We start from the raw sequence: 12,596 nt of genomic DNA, 5'->3' as shown, positions 1-12,596 counted from the left end.
AATGGACTGCAGCTGCAGAGAGACATCCTAATTTCGGCATCATGGTAGAGCATAAGTGAGAGCACGCCTCACAGCTGAGGACTTGCTGTAGCTATGCAGGCACTTAGGGAGCTTTAAGACAATGAAAAGGCATAACAAAGGTGCCCACTGAATTTCAGATGCCTCCATGATGAGGAACTGCTGTATATGCTATTGCACTCTTCATCACTTTTCTTGGACCTAAGTTTTGTTTACATTGCATTCAACCCAGCTGCTCTCAATCCTTCTAAACAAATTGGAACAATTTTTTTTAAATAAATGAGTTAGATTTTTATACATTCAGTATAAGAATTTTAATGAAGTTTTGGAATTCTGTTTCCAGGATGAACACTGCAATATTGATGTATTTTCTTTTCAGTTCCTCCCTTTCCTTGGCAATCCCCTGCTAGCATTAGATTAAAGTATTTGCCTTTCTGAATTGTAGCCTAAATGGTTACAGCTGTTGAATCATCCCAGACTAATCAGGATGCATTATGGCATCTGATATTTGAATAGACTTAGCTCTCTCTTCACTTGGCTTTGTAAATCACTTTGCCTACATCTACACAACCTTTGACATGAAACCATGCTCATGGCATGCTCCCTGACATAGCTGCCTCACAGGAGGCTCACAAACAGCCTGTCTGGGCAAACCAGGTGATGAGACCAAGGCTGTGGGATGCCGCCTGTTGGGATGTTCTCCAAGATCACCTGGGGCCAGTGTCTCAGAATGGCTGCCTGTCTGTGGATACGGTGGAGCTCTGCTGTGGTTGGCCACCGTGGCGCTCTCCAGGCTGTGCTGGGAGAAGTGATATCCAGTGACAGCAACCAGGGTCACCCAAGAGTCCAGAACACCTGAAACATCCACATACAACCTTGTATAGATGTTGAGTTTTGAACTCTGAGGTGCTGGAACTGTGCTGCTACATTTTTGTTTTTATTTACAGGCTACAGTGATATTCCTGGTGATACACCAAAGAGTGATCCCGGACTGAATAAGGCAGACTGGCCTGTTTCTGCACTCCTTAAATCTCAGCCATTTGGAAGGCTAGAATTTATCCTTGTTGCACATCAGTGGTGTGCACTGTGCTACAAGTACTACCTCCTCCTCCCTTCCCTCATAGACACCACTGGACATGCTAATGAGTACCAGAGTCTTCATTCACCTCAGAAAGTGTGAGCCCTAACTTGTGGGAGATGTGGAGAGAGAAATGTGTCAAAAAAAACCCAGGACTGGGATGGATCTCTCTCAGCTGACAGATTTCCAGAATCGGGTGTAGTTTCTATGCATTTAGTACTCTGCAAAGGATTTTTCTTCCATTACCTGGTGTAGTGTCACCTCAAACCTAATATCCAGTACAATCTGTGTACAATATCCACTACTGCCCATACTACAAGAAGACCCTCTCTGTCACATTTGTTTGGATCAGAATATGCAGTCTTCACTTGATGCCTTCTTGGCTTTTCACTGGAGAAAACAGTGAGCAGCGGATCCCTATTCACCTCGATGGTTCTCATGATTATGAAAACTCCTATTTTCCTTTGGTGGTTTATTTTTCAGAATAAAGAAGACTGGCCTATTCAGTCATTCCCTGTACCTGAGTCACCATTAAAAAATATAAGGGCTATTGCTTATAAACAGTTTATACTTCCTCTAGACAACTAATCTTTTACGGATGTAGAGCCACCACTTTTAAATGTCACCTTCTTGTACTGACTCTATCTACACAGGAAAATGTGCCTAGCACTGTCACTTCAGAGGTAGTAGTTTATGGTATCCTTTGAACTGTGTTGTGAACAAGGATAACATGAATCTTTTATTCGCCATCACAGAGACATTCCTATTTCTATAAACTTGGAGGCTTCCTGTAACACAATACAATAATTTCACAGTTTATAATAGAGTTTTCAGTTTCACTGAAGCAACAAACTAGGGGAAAAAAAAGTATGTCTAAAAACTCCCGGAAGGTACAACTTTGAGCTACAGTAAGCACAAGCCAAGTGTCTGCAAATGCTTACTTGTGTTGTTTCTCCTGCAGCAATTGCAATAACCATATAATCTGTATGTGAGCCTTCAGTGAGGCTTGTCCTGAAGGCTGCAGGAATGGTGGTTCAAGTGCTGCTGCCCATAAATAACATTGCCTCCCATCATTCAAGTTTGCTGGCTTTGAGACTTCTGCTCTGATTTTTACTCATTTGTAAATCTAAAGCCCACGCTGTCAAAGATAATCTATGAGGATGCTCTAAGAGATTTTCTTAACCACAATAGGCAAGAGGATCCCTTTTGTATGATCAGACTTTTTTGTAAATGATGTTTCTTTTCATTGGCACATGAAACTCTATTGCTTTTGCCTCTTTAACTATATGATGTGTAAATTATCTTTGTGATACCAGCATCCTAAGAACCAGTTATGTGAAAGAGCTTTTGCAAATAATGCTTCTTGCCCTTTGACCATTTAAAACCCAACCCAAACAAACAAAAAAAATCCTCCCATAGCTAAGATGTGATCTGTTTAACTCAACAGGAGGTTTCCAGGGCTTGGGTGAATTTTAACCATCCTTTTTGACATAAGTCAAGCTGTGCAAAGCAATGAAATTCTGATTGACGTGTGCTGAGACGACTGGATAGTGTTACAGTTGCCTCATTAAGAGGTACTGGAGTTAAGCAGGGGGAGTTGAACTTTCCTCTGTATTAAAACAACAAGCGTGGGAGACGAGGAGAGCAAGCTGGAGAACAGGAGTTCACCTTATAACAACAAAGACTTAACATGCAGTATATCAAGTCTCCTGAACTTTGTCCTGGTTGGTAGTTTATCAGACAACCAAGATGAACAAAACAGCAAAGAATGATTTAAATCTGTCCTGATTTCAATCTTCTGGCCTAATTTTCAACTTCATTCTTTTTCTGTTCTATCATTTCATTGTTCTGTGCTCCCCCTCCTCAAGAGACGTTCACAGTTTATATTAATCTTAGAGTTCAAAATATATATAGATCCCATTAGTGAAATAAAACACAGTGAAGATGGGTAAGATGTAAGACAGAAGTTTTTCTAACCTAGTGATGACTTCCCCCTTTTCAGCATTGTATCCAATTTACTCTAAAAAAGAAACATGGCTCAAATAGTCTCCACTAATTTTTGTCAATGTTAACAGTACCTAACTACTGTTAAAATCCATGGCAATACATTTGTGGCTTTTTTGAAACAGCAAAGATTTTTCATACCACCAAGATGAGAATAAACCCTATAATATGAACTGACACTCTGAATCAAATTTTACAGAAAGCCTGTATGAAAATTGGAAGACATAACATTTCACTTCACAAAGTTAAAATTGGGCTATTTTGACTGTGGGGGGTTGGTTCCAGAAAAAGACACCACAACTCACAAGACCAACATTCAGCCTTGCTGAATTACTTAGAAGCAATCAGTCATAAAATAGTTTGCCTTGGAAAAAAACAAATGACTGAAGTCTTGAGGTAAACCCAAGACACTGAGAAACACTTTTGTTGATTACAGCTGAATAAAAGCAGGTCAAGGAAGACAATTATGCAGTAAGTGAGCAATGGAACTGTAAAACTTGGTTTCACAAGGAATTTTGCCCCAGGTTCTGTTCTACTCTCCTTGGAATTGTAGCTCCCTCTTCATACCTCCTTAGTTTTTCTTTTCCATGTGCTCAGGCTCTGCTATGGCCATGTCTACACTGATGGTTCCTCTACATATACAGATTGATTAGGTGGAGCTGTAACAGTCTTTTAGCCAGAAACAGTATTAACTCAACGTTTTGGAAGTTCTTTTGTCAGGACAATAAAGTAAAAATGCAGTGGGATTTTGTGGTTTATACAGAGAAAATGGTAGAGAAAGGAAAGGAACCTGGTTCACTTACAGTGAGTATGAGTTCCAAACATTGTCAAAGCTTGAGCAAGGCACCAGTTTTCCCAGCCAGACTCTATGACTTCCTAATGGTGCCTGCAACAGCCAGCAGCTGCAAGAGTCATAGTTTCTTCTGTCACAGAGCCTTGAACAACACATACTTTTGTGTCTAAAATGTGCCATGGAGTTTCAATTCAGTAACAGAGGGCTGAAGAGCAGACTAGAACACCATCTTAACCACATCTTCTCTTCCAAGAAAATAGAAAAATTTTGCTTAGTGATACTCCCTCAATTCTTGGAATCATTGTGTCTCCTAAACAGCTTACTCACTTGTGGGTTAGATAGGCTAATGTCTGGGCTAATAGCCAGAGTTACAGGAGGAAAGAGCAGTCATTCACTTTATTTTTCCTTCCTAATGTTTCTGCTCTTGGATTTATCTTGCTAATTGTTGTGGCAAATATATGTAGTTCTCCAACTACTTATCCCTGGTGTGCAGTGCTTGAAGCAGAGACCTCACGCTTCTCTATGGTGCTTAATTCAATAGGGCATAAGACTAACTTCAACTCCTGGATACTGCAGTAGCATAAATATTTAAATAAAATGTTACTCTATTATGCTGTATGTTTGAAGTTTGGCCCATGTACATCCTCTCAGCAGTCTGCAGAGTTTGTGCTGAGGAGGCAGATTAATGTTTCTCCAACAGAACAAGAATGTATTCTCCATTGCCTTGGGTAACATCACCTGATAAATTCACCACAAGCGCTTCCAAATGTATTGTGTGATTGGAGTTACTTGCAGTGTTACTAGGAAAAACAAAGAAATTTTTAGCCTGGATGCTTGACCTAGTAAATACTTACAACCTAACATAAGCCTCAATTCAACAAGGTACTTAAGCACATACCTAAATACCCACATGAATAAAGTCAGCCATGCTTCTAAGTGTCTTGTTGGACCTGGGCCATACAGAAGCTGAACACATCAAGCAACTACCCACATTAAGTTCCAGTAAAAGAAAATCGATTTCCAGAGTGTATTCCCCCTGACTGTTAACAGTGAAAAAGAGAGCGAAAATTTCTGCTGCTTCTCCTTCTTGGACAGAGATTATACATGTTCCTCCTTTCACTGAAATATTTTCTCTCTGGTATCAAAAGTGATTTATGAATTTTTGGAACGAGGCCATATAATGTGCAACAAAAAACATGTAAACCCATGTTTTTTTTGGTATTATTTAGTCCCTGAACCTTTCATAAGACCAGAAATAGTCAAATAGGAAGATTCTAATGAATGCAATAATGAAATAATGAAATAAATGAAAATTAGTAACAGGAAAGCTTGTTGAACTGGGTTGAACTTTGTGGCATGTCTCTTCTTCAAGGGGTTTTGCAGTCAGTGGACTAGTTCGAGTTTTTATGTGTGGAATCTTTGACAGTGGGGAAAAGCTGCTCTGGGATATAGTGGTTGGTTAGCCAGTGACTGGTCAGTATTTTGATATGTGCTTTGTTGCCATTTTGAAAAATATCAGTGCACTACAGTTGTCTAACTTATCACTAACAAATGCTTCATGGATGCAACCAGAAGACTCTATCTGTAGATCAACCATTTATCACACATTCAGAGATAAGCGGAACTCTGGTCCACAGCCTTTTAATTTTTTTAAGGTAACTAAAGTTGTCTCTTAAGGTACATTGAGTGCTATCCTGAGATTTATACTGGCATTATTCTTCTAGAGCATGAACATGGCAAAATTACTTCCTTTACTGAAATGATTACTTACACCACATTATAAAATAGCCTGGCTATGTGAAATTGTTAATTCAGAATGCCCTCCAGCTAGTCTGTCTCCAATTAAACCTACTACTAGATCAGATGACAGTGCTATTCAAACTTGCTCTATGGAGCTCAGGGCAATCTTGCTATACAGCAGTGCAGACAAATTCACAGTTACCAGGAATACAACAGCACTACCACTGCAGTTTTATCTTCATTGTGATAGTACCTATAGACTGGGGAATCATAATTCTCTGTTCTAGCCAAATACAGTTGGATGTCAGTCCCTTCTCAAAAGGGTTTAATCATCCATTTAAAGCAATGATTTAATCAGTGTGTTGAAAGCAGTGGTGATAGTAAAAATAGGGTTGTATGGTTTCTCTTGATATGCAATTTTTTTAATGTGCAATCTAGACATAAAAAGCTAAAAGACATTAATGACTCTTTGGATGGGATGATAGCCTTGTACCTTCAGGGATTTGATAACATAGTGACCTTGTGGATTATGTATATCTGTAAATGACTGCCTGAGAGAGAGGATTAAATGATTTGGACTTAAAAATTACAAGAAACACTCTTTTTCCACACGTCTTCAGAGGAAGTTCTGTTGCTTGGATCTCCTCAGTTATCTTCAGAATGGCCTGAGCTATATCTATGGCTTCATACTCATGTCTTTGAACTAAGCCACTCTTAAGTCATTATTTTATCAACAACTGCACTATAGCAATTCTTTATGTAGAACATAGTTATCTTTACAGACACATAAGGAACCAGAAGTATTTCCTCACTGGCAGCCAAAATGGACCTCATGCCTTACTTCCCTGGTCTTAAATCAAACCCTTTGGACTTCATTTTGTATCTTCTTGTTGACTCACTGGTCTAGGGAGATCATTCCTGTGAGGGACTTTGTTTCTGCATTGAGCACTGGTAGCTGTCATTGACTTTGAGAAACAGCAGCTTGGAAAACTGGACTGCTGTGAAGCTGAGAAATCACTTTGATCTCGGCTTGTCAAATAGTGTTCATCTTTTTATTATTATGAAACCTGAGCACATTATTTAGTTTCCTGTTTTACAGTTACGCAATGTTTTCTTAAGACCATTATTTGAATCTTCCTCTGAGATGTGAATTAAAAGGTAATGCAAAGGTAACATTCATTTCACAATTTCCAATGAACAGGAAGATTTCTGGACATGAAAAGAACTGGTCTCACATTTTTTGGCCAAGGAGTCCTGAAACCAGATGGTACAGATTTTGTACCTAAGCTTATTCAGCATTTACTGCTAGCTGCTGTATTAGTCCTGGCAGCTGCTTGGAAACCTCGTATCCCCCTGAAAATTAACACCTGGTTTCAGAAAAACTGAAATAAAAGTGATGGAAAAACTATCTAGCTTCATAAAAGGAAAATTCATGAATTATTAAATGTATATTTGTTAGTCCAGAAGTAACTCTGCTTGTAGAAGAAGCAAAAGGCAAATCTACTGAAAAAGACAACTTTGTCTCATGGCAGAAATATTCTAAAAAATAAGTAACTTTAAGGGTGTCATTAAACACATTTAGATAAATAATGTCTAAATGCTGCAAGTGTTTGGAAACTAAAAACTAACTTAAACAATGTTTCCAGACTTGGGCATCTATCGCCACAGACCTAAAGTTATACTTTGAGGTTTTCAGTCCCAATAACCTATTTGTTATTAAGTATGCCTGCATGTTTTCAGATTTTAGGGAAATGTTTTGGTCTTGATGTCTTAGAGTCACTTACCTCGTCCACAAAATAAGGATCATGATTTCTGTTATCAACTTTACTGTAGTTCTGTGGTAAATGGGTACTTGCTTGCAAAGGTCTCATAAGTGGTAAAGCCATCAATGTGTGTGTATTGGGGAAAAAAAGGACTAGATTTCATTAAAGGATTGAAACACGTTCAATTTTTCTTATTTCAGGAGGAATTAATAACCATTCTGGATTTTTAATATTTTCTTCATATGAATTTAGATCTGAGTTAATCCCTCTCAATTTTATAAAATAAGTAGATTTTATCCATGTGGTTGTCTAAGGTCTCTTTCTGGAATTCCATGTCCCTAGAACCTGCATATTCTCCCATGCCTGCTCAGTGCCTCACACCCCTCAAGGCAGCCCTGACAAATGGTCAAGTGCAATGAATGCCAAACTCATAGAACTTGTGCCTCAGAGACTGTAAATATTTACAGGCTCCTGCTTGTCAGCTGTTGTCCCTGTTATAACTACAGCATTTTTTTCAGCTTAACTTCCAGTTGTGGAATATGGGGCAAGGTCAAGCTTTATTGGTGCCCTGAGGGTGAGGAAATATCTTCTTTTGTCCTCCTTTCCTCTTTTTGTGTCCCTCCATGATTTATAGAATCACAGAGTCATAGAATGGTTTGGGTTGGAATGTTCCTTAAAGATCATCTAGTTCTAACTCCCATGCTATGGGCAGGGACACCTCCCACTAGACCAGGCTGCTCTAAGTCCAATCCAGCCTGTCCTATGAACCTCAGACTCTCTCTAGACAGAGATTTTGACAGTGCAGCACATACTCCTCACTTGTCTTTTGGCAGGTAATAAAGGATTGTGATATTGTTTGAGTCCCCAGACTACTTTTTCTCAGTAGGTGGGCATCCACATGTCAGGCAGTGGCTGCAATTTACAGATCTCTACACAACTTGATTTTGAACTAATCACTTTTAACTACTAAGCTAAGACTTCAGAAAACTTAAACACCACGGTTAAATTCGCATTGTCTACAGTTTTCAAAACTTAATGTGGTGAAGATCATGTTTAAAACACAGTTTCACCCTATAAATAAAGCTTTTAGATAACCCAGTAAGAAAAACACATACTTTTTCATAGCAGCTGCAATTGTTCCTCCAGCTGCGCAATACACACTAATACAGAGCCTGGTGTTTGGCTCTGCATTTGTTTGCAGAAGCCACACACATTCCTGAGTTGCATTTGGGCACTGTTTTACTGAAATGTAGTTGAGCTACACATGAAAACAACAGACAAGGTGGAGTGTGGTACAGTTTTGAAGCACATATTTGCAAGAATGCCTTTCCAGCGCTCTTGTCCTTGTGCTTCACTATGAACTATGTTTTCTGTTTTGGCTTTGACAAGTGAATGAGTGCTAGTTCCAAACATTTTATTGATCTCTAGGGTAAGTGGACAGCTACTCATGCAGCTATTGAGGATTCTTTTTTTAGCATTTTTTTTGTGCTTTATTTGGAAGTCAATAGGAAGACATCTTGTAAAAGGCAAAATATATTTATTTAGCACATGACATAGTGAAGATATTTGTTTACAAAGATAATGCTGAGTTTGCAACTAATCCTACAAAATTTACAAAATATCCTGATTTTTTTGTAGACTGTAGATTTCTTTGAAGTTGAGTAAACAGAAAGATGTATTTCAAACACAAACATTATTAATGAGAAATGCAAGACATGATTGTGTACAAGATTGTGTACAAAACTTGTACCTCACTAACTTATGATTGCATTGCTTTATAGAACTGAAAAGGCCCAAGTTTCTGAGTCACCAAGTTAGTCATGGGTATTTTATCTCTTAAGTTGCATTAATAGTTTTAATTGTTTGCTTCTAAGAGGAAAAGTATATGAAAAAAAATCTGAAAATTATTAGAAACTATCCAATAATCAATTTCAGACACTTACTAAACTTTAAAGATTAAAGAAATATTTGTGATCACATGATGTTCTTCATGTACTGAAAAATTTGTTAAAGTATTAAAATTTCATTGAGATTAAGAAAAGAATCTATGTGATTGAAGCAACAGTTTTCAGGAAGCATGCTAAGAAGAGATTTTCTTGGTCATGTGTATATTGTTTGTGGATCCAAGCAGACAATAGAAAAATGAGGGCTGATACTTGAAAAGTATTTAAGATATTCCAGAATCATATTTATGAAAAATAGGAATATGAACCTTATTCATGATATGCCAGAATACAGGTAATGCTGTATAAAAATACATTAACATCCTAGTTACGCATATAACAAGTCATATATCTAATACGTTTTTTTCTATGCATAATACAGCAAATTCATATATTGGAGACTTCAAGCTACCAGAGAAATGCTAGAACTGGAAATATGGAATCAAATCTTTCTCAAGACAGAACTTCCAAACCCCACCTTTGTTACGAGTAGGCAATTATGGGCGCAAAATTCAGAAATCACATTTAATTGCTAAATTCAGCTTTATATACATATGGAACAGAGTCTCCAGAGGAACACAATCTAAATCAAAACTTCATGTCCAGACACTGCAGCTAGGAGAATTCAGATCTTTTGTATGTACAGCTGTACAAATATATTTAACACATTCTCCCACAAATTTATGCTCAGACCTGTAGTCATTTACTTGCAGGTTTAATTTTGTTGCTGTGCTGTTGCACTGTTTCCCATTGGAGTAAGGAAAAATAAAATTTTGAAATTAAGCTGTTTCATAGAAGATTTAATAAATTTCTTGTCCTGTGCTTGCTCCCTGACATCAAGCAACTCTGAGTGTTAGACAACATAATTCTAAGCTCTGCTTAAAACCTGAGAACAGTCTAGTTCTACAACTGACACTGTCTAAACAAAACGATGGCAAAACAAGGAATTAATGAAAAATAATTCTTTACAATGGCTGAAGCACAGAGCAGAACCTATGGACCAGACTCTGCATAATCAATTGCTAACTGGTACTTTGTATATATTCATCTCTACAATACCTTTGTGGTCAGTATATTTATCCCAGGAAGAGGATTTTCAGTGCATTTTCCCATTAAATTTTGGGGCTGAAGACTGCATTTCCCATCTCCCAGAAGCATGTCACAAGACTGTGGACACACAGAGATGCCTACTTCCCATTCTGCATGTTGAAATACTGTTGTAGCAAACAGAGCATGATTAATGACTAGAAAGAAAAAGCACAAGTGGCTGATATTGAAGGCTAGTGGTCAGGACAGCCTCCAAGGGTAGTGGAGATTCATACCTTGGTCCTGGCTAGCTGGAGCATAAAATAAAACCCAGAAACAATCCTGACATAGACCAGACTCCTTGTTAAGTCTGACCATTGAGCTTTTCTAATTTTGACATACAACTCCTTGTTCAGGACTGTTAATGTTCAGTCCCACTGACAAGTGCCACAATCATTGCTGGATAACTCCACACCTGCATGTAGAGAACACCAAACTGTGGGCCAGGCACAAAGTCTGGAGTGCAATAATAGTAACTACTGTCTTTATAGCACGACATTGGCAGGCAGCAACTCTGGTCTGAGACAACAAGCACTCTCCCAGCCAACTCCTGGATACAGCCCAGAGGCTGGTGCATGGCATTGTCTCCAACAGTGGGGATTGACTAGGTCATCTTATATTTATGGAGAATTTTGCCATAAGTACCTGAGCATAGGATGCCTCTTGCTCTCAGACCCATGACTATGTCTAACACTATACTTTTAAGTACAGACCTGGCCGTTTTATTCTCAATGAACAATCTGATTCTGCTGAGCCTGCTAGAGGCAACTGACTCCTAAAGAAAGAACAGATTAAAAGAAAAGTATAAAAGGTAACTATTTAAAACTGTCCTCTGTGCTGGGAATCACACAGAAAAGGAGTAAGGCTGTGAGCTATACATCTGGGTACTGATGTCTGTGGATCTTTACACAAACAGATGCATTTCAAAACCATATTTCAGGCTTGTAGCTAAGGGCAAATAAAGATTTGTCATCCATGTATAGAATTTACAAGTGTAAGAACTGTCAAATTGCAGAAGGCAATTGTTAAATTTATTTTGGAAGTAAAAATCAGTTTACTTCTTTGTAAAATAGTAATAGGCAAGTACAGTGCCTATTGAAATCTGTAATTATTGAAATCTGTAATTATTGAAATCTGTGAGAGTACTGAGTTCACAAAGCACCCAAATTGGATTAATCTGCTCAAAATATAATGTTACAAAAACCATTTAACGGATATCCATCTATGAATATATGTTTGTATTGGGTCTGGCTGAGATGGAGTTCATTTTCCCATAACAATCCTCACAGTGCTGTGCTTTGCATTGGTAGCTAGAAAGGGGTTGATAACCCACCAGATTGTGGGTGGGCAAAATCCTAGGAGGGGACACAACTGGGGCAGCTGACACAAATTAACCAAAGGGATATTCCATACCATATGACACAAGCTGAAGAATAAAAGCTAAGGAATGGAGGAGGTGGTCTTATTTGCTGTTTACAATATTTGCTCTCCTGAGCAGCTGCCATGGGTGCTGAAGCCCTGTTTCCTGGGAAGTGGCTGGACTTGGCTGGCTCATGGGAAGTAGAGAATATAAATGTTTTTTCTCTTTGCTTTGTGCATGCACAATTTTTTGCTTTAGTAAACTGCCTTATTTAATCTAGGAGTCATTTTTCCAGGGAAATTTTCCAGGTATTTTCTCAGCCCTGTCCAGCTGGGAAGGGGGAATGATAGTGTGGCTTGGTAGGCACCTGGTGCACTGCCAAGATCAAGCCCCTGCAGTCCTTTTTGACACCTAATGTGAAGCATGAACTCATGACCCTGGGATTAAGAGTTCCATGCTCAGCCAAGGTTGAGCCCATCAGGAATGATACTAATGGCTCTGTGATAACAGATTTAAGAAGAAACCAGAGTTACTGTGCGGAAGTAATTGAGGCCAGAGAAGGAGCAGAGTGAGAACATATGAGAGGAACAGCTCTGCAGACACCAAGGTCAGTGGAGAAGGAGGGGAAGGAGGTGCTCCAGGTGCAGAAGCTGTGCCCCTGCAGACCATGGATGACTATGGGAGTGCAGAGATCCACCTGCAGCCCCTGGAGGAGGCCACACTGGAGCAGGTGGGTGCCTGAGAGGAGGCTGTGAACCTATGGGAGGCTCATGCTGGAGCAGGCTGCTGACAGGGACCTGTGGAAAGAGGA

Source organism: Sturnus vulgaris, chromosome 3 (genome assembly GCF_052056855.1).
Source record: "Sturnus vulgaris isolate bStuVul1 chromosome 3, bStuVul1.hap1, whole genome shotgun sequence".
In the NCBI taxonomy this organism is placed as follows: domain Eukaryota; kingdom Metazoa; phylum Chordata; class Aves; order Passeriformes; family Sturnidae; genus Sturnus; species Sturnus vulgaris.
Note: the sequence above shows the minus strand (reverse complement) of the source record.